This window comes from Petaurus breviceps, unplaced genomic scaffold (assembly GCF_028583685.1).
Source record: "Petaurus breviceps papuanus isolate PSGF00001 unplaced genomic scaffold, PetGlider_PUasm1.0 37, whole genome shotgun sequence".
Taxonomy (NCBI): Eukaryota; Metazoa; Chordata; class Mammalia; order Diprotodontia; family Petauridae; genus Petaurus; species Petaurus breviceps.
The window spans coordinates 65,659,517-65,664,376 of record NW_027186296.1 but is presented as its reverse complement, the minus strand read 5'-3'; the positions used below and the strand labels follow the sequence as shown (position 1 = coordinate 65,664,376).

The 4,860-nt window shown below is 45.2% G+C and overlaps 1 long non-coding RNA gene across 1 annotated transcript in view; it reads right to left on the bottom strand.

The window, feature by feature from the left end:
- Positions 1-3,908, bottom strand: part of LOC138169268 (uncharacterized) — a 35,147-nt gene extending 31,239 nt beyond the window's left edge. Inside the window, exons 1-2 of the long non-coding RNA XR_011170313.1 lie at positions 3,632-3,908; positions 2,161-2,414 (exon numbers count right to left, since the gene is read on the bottom strand). This is a non-coding gene — a long non-coding RNA (uncharacterized lncRNA). The remainder of the gene's footprint in view (positions 1-2,160; positions 2,415-3,631) is intronic.
- Between the last annotated feature and the right edge of the window lie 952 nt (positions 3,909-4,860).

The following is a 4,860-nucleotide window of genomic DNA, read 5'->3' as shown; positions in this document are numbered from 1 at the left end:
ATATATATATATATATATATATATATATATATATATATATATATATACATACATACATACATATACATAAAATACATAGTTGGTAGTAAATCCATGCAAAAACAGCTAAAGGGAAAAGCACCAGTAGGAAATTTTGCATTAGCCACACATCTCTGGGTCAAATTTAAGGGGAAACTGGAACAATAAGATGGATAATTCAGGAAATCACCCTACCTCATTGTTACTTAAACCTTAATTGGTAGATAAACTGGGAAAATGTAAGGGAGTGGGTGTGGGATTAAATTTTGGGAGTAATTCAGATTTTGTGTAGGCTTCTAAAGGTTGATGAGGGAGCCAAGGAGCTGGTTGGTCTGGTCCTGGACCGAGTCTTGACGCTCTTTGCTGGACTGGGATCTCACACAACGGCTCACCATCTGCTCAGGCCTCCTGGCTCCAGACACAATGGGCGCCGCTGGCGGGTTTGTGGTGAGCAGCGTGGGTAGAAGACCTCTCAAGAGCCTGAGGGACTGGAGGGTTTCAGACCCAGACAGCTAGAGCTGGAAGGCTAGCCACAAGTCCCATAGCTGAAGGAAGCAGAGATTTCCACCCTTGGGCACTTAGAAAGTGATGGCCGAATGGGCTTAAACCTCGGCTCTGGGGTTTGGGCACCTTGATCTTAAAGGTGGCTCTGATCCCATCCACCAAAATCCTTCTCCCATTCTGTCCAACCTCACATCTCTCTCTCTCTCTCTCTCTCTCTCTCTCTCTCTCTCTCTCTCTCTCTCTCTCTCTCTCTCTCTCTCACGTATCCGCAAAACATACTAGTCTAGAGGTTGGGAGGAGACAAGGCATCTGTCTCCGGGATTTTTCCCCATCTTCCCCACTATGCACTACATCCTCTAACCAACCTCAGGGCACAGCCGCTGCCTCTTGCTGGAGGAAGATGGAAAGCTTAGTCTTGGGACTCGGGTTTCCTGGATCGAAAAAAGGCAAGTCTTTTCCCCAAGACTACCCCCAGGGTGAGGGGATACAAGATTCTATTACTCCACAGAAAAGAAATCATTTAGGTCCCAATTGTATAGAAAACAAAGGGGTCAATTGTTTTAACCCTAGATGTAGGGTTTGATTACGGCCAAGCAACAGCAATTGGGGACTGAACTGGGTTGGAGGTGGTTCACACCTAATAAAGTCAAGCTTCTTTTAGGGGACCTCTACTCAAGTCAAATATTTTACACTCAAGAAGGTTTAATTGTCTCTTTCTTAACCCCCCCCCACTTTTTTTTGAAGGGGTAGATAGTGGGGAACCCAAATCTATTTAGGGAGGAATGATTAATAAACGATTCTGGCAAAAACAAAAATCCAATTGATGAAGCGCAAATGTGAGCTTTAGGGTGATTCCTGGGTCTCTAGTCTTCCAAAAAAGCACGAGAATAGATGCTGGGGGATAGGGGACAGGGAAGACAGTTCTATTTCATATTCAGTTGAAAAGAACACCCTCTGTGGTTTGTATGCCAACTCCCCTGAGGTTGGAAAGATACAACTAAAGCCTGTTTGGTAAAGAGAAGAAATTCACATTCATAAAGTTCTTACATCTATAGAGCGCTTCTCCCAAAACAAATCAGTGAGGGAAGGAGGGCACCAGTAATTAGGACCACTGCCAAGAATCAGTTCAAAGTTGCAGCGTGGTATAGTGGAAAGCTAACTTGGACTGAGAGAGAGTCTGAGGAGTTGTCTTTTCATCCTGGTCCTGGCACTAAATTGACTACATTACCTTGGGAAGGTCATTTGGCCCCTCTCTCTTCATCTGAGTTTCCCAATTTGTAGAGCGAGGGGTGAAGATTGGGGTTGGATTAGATAATCTTGAAAGTCCCTAATGGCACCAATGTGACACACAAACCCTTCCCCCAGTCATTTGGCTGGGTTTGGAACAGGAGGCAGGGGACCACGCAGGCGCGCAAGGAAAATTAGCAAGGTCTGTGTTAATTCAATTAATATCTGGTGTTGGGAGGACGGTGTATGGGGGGCGGGAGAAGGCTGCCTGAGGAGGGAGAGGTAGCAGAGACAAAACTGGGCTATGCCAGCTCAATTTCATTGTTACGCTTCCGTGGGCAATGAGGGGAGGGTCGTCGGAGAGGGGGCGTGAAGGAGGTGGCTCATCAGAGACCTAGCGCTGCAACCTACCTCATGCCCATGCAGCCATCTTATCTCGCAGAAGGCTCTTTGCTTCCATCAAAATGGCCTCCTGGCACCGAGCAGCCTGGGAGCTGCTGCGCCGTGGCACGACGGTGTGGTAGGTAGGGTAACAGAGCCCTCCGAGGTCTTTCTTCTTTCTCTTCTTGGGCAATTTCTGGGTGTCGAGAAGACAGGACTTTTTCTTCCACCATTCTCTCTTCCCATGGCCTCTAACCTGGGAGGTTTTTCTCCACAGAAGGGGGCTGGAAGCAGAAGGAGAGGTTTCTAGACGCTGGTCTTACTGTAAACACTTACTGAATTGCCTATTGTGTGTAAGGCACTTTTCTAGGCACTATGAGAGATACCGTACAAAGCATTGCCCTTTGACTCCTAACCTTTTCCTTGGGGTGTTTTAAGTCCTCTCTTCCCCTTATCAAACTCTAAGCACACATCTTGATACCTACCAACCCTAGGGATAAGGGACTTCTTTCGAATCAGATTCAGCCTATATTTGATGATCCATAGAGATTATTTGGGGTATAAAGCTTTGGGTGCTGCTAGAAGGCAGGAGGTTTACTGAAACATTAGGCCTGGGCCTAACCACAAGGAGCCAGATAGGCAAGAAGTTTCAACTCAAAAGGTGTTTCTTCTGACTCTGGCCTAAAATATTAACAATGTTAATTGTTTGTGAACGAAAATAATTATACCTATGTGAGAAAATAGAGACTGTCTGAATAAAACCCAAGTACATGACATTCATGTCATTGACCCAGGAGTCTATTTCAGACCTCTGAAACTGGAGGGTCACTTCTGACCAAAGGAAGAAAAGACTTTAAGGTCCCATAGCTTCTACAAAATGTTGTAAAGCTTGCACAAACTTTCACTTTATGAAAGAGTCAATAGTTTAGATTTTCCTAGCATTAAATAAGCCTCACATTTCAGAAAGAATGGTTTAACATTCTGAGCTAAGTGTTCATTTCTGCAGCTAGAAAAGAAAAGGTGGGGTGGTTTGAGAACAAGGGAGAAGGGATTGGGGTATATGATAGAATAAAGGGACAGGGAGTCATGTGTATGGGGTGCCTGTGATAACACACTCACTTTCTCCCCAAATGTGCTTAGGCCTGACTCACCTTCTCTCTCACTGCCTATTCGAGCTCAAGCTCTTTAGGAAATGAAGTCTTAACCAAAGAGAGAATGGTGGGAAAGAAGAAAGCTTTTTTTTTGTTTGTTTTTATCAGAAAAACTGAGGAGGAATACACCTTGAACACCCTCACGTACGCACGTGTAAGGATTGTTGGCAATCTGAGTTTCAGAGGCAGAACTCTCCCAGACAGCCCTGCCCATGGGCTCGGGGAAAAGTTTTGGGAGCAAGTTCAGGACAGGTCTCACCCAATCCCACATCGGTCAGACCACATTGTTTTGAATCTGAGCACTGAAAGACAAAGAGAGCAGAAACCTAGCCCTAGGGCCAGCAACTCACCTCTCTCCCGGCTCCATCTTCCTCTGAGTTTAAGCCGTGTTCTGTCCTTCGCCTTCTCAGCCATGTCTGATTGGAGAGAAGGGGAATTTATCTGAATGAAGGGACGCTCAGCAGGCGGGAACACAGTTAATAATGACCCCGGGACCCTTCGTGGGAAATAGCTGCAAAATATGTTGGAGAAACAAAGCACACCCCTCATCCACCCAAACCCTCAAACACACAAACATCAAGTACCCATGCACAGACACATCCGTACATGTATAATATGGTTAGTATACATATTGTCTTAAGGCTCTTCTTCTTAAGAAACTTAGTTCCTTCCTAGTCCTGGTGTAAGGGAAAGAGCACTGGCTTTGAAGTTAGAGGCTTGAATCCTGGCTCTGCCGCTTCTTACCTCTGAGATCTTGGACAAGCCTCAGTTTCTTCATCTGTAAAATGAAAGACTTGGACTAGATGATCTCCAAGGTTCCTTAGAATTCTTGATCTTTTGATCAAGTAGGAATCGTCATTCCTACAGTTTCTGCTATCCAGAGAAATGACCGATAAACCACCGCGGAAAGAGAAGCAAAAGCGAATAGTCCTCTCCCAGGACAGCCTCGAGCAGCGGGAGAAGCCGCTGAAATGGAGTCTATCCTGCAGAGCCGAGAAAGCGGTACTGACCCCTTTGGCACCTCAGCTCTGACATCTTTCTTCTTAATGCAGGAGGCAAGACCGAGACATTTCAAGGGGAATTACCAGCGAGATTAAAAAAGAGAATAGGGAATAAAGACATACTCCAGTATAGCATCTCCTGGGGTTCAAATCTTCCATTCTAGATCTCACCAAAAGGTTGACTCCAGTACCTCTGTGATTGCCATCTGTAGTTGGAAGCCATGGCTGGGAAAGCCACAAACAGGCAGCAGAGAGACTGGTTTTCATCCACTAGTTTCCACATGGCTTGGCAAGGTCGAAGAGCCTACTGGGTGCTGAAACTGGAGCCCAACAAGTCTCCAATCTGGAGTTCAGGTACATTTATAAAAATCAAATTGGGAGCTTGGGAAAAAAACCTATTTCCAGTCTTGCTTTTCCTCACTGAACTGATATAAATGCACCTGTCTCTCCTAGCTTAGAATGGACTCTCAAACGATTTTTTAAAAAATCATTTTAAAAAATATTCAATAGAAACAGGAATATGTCCATCAGTATCCCTATAGGGGAATGGGAACATGGGACTACAACATAGAAATCCA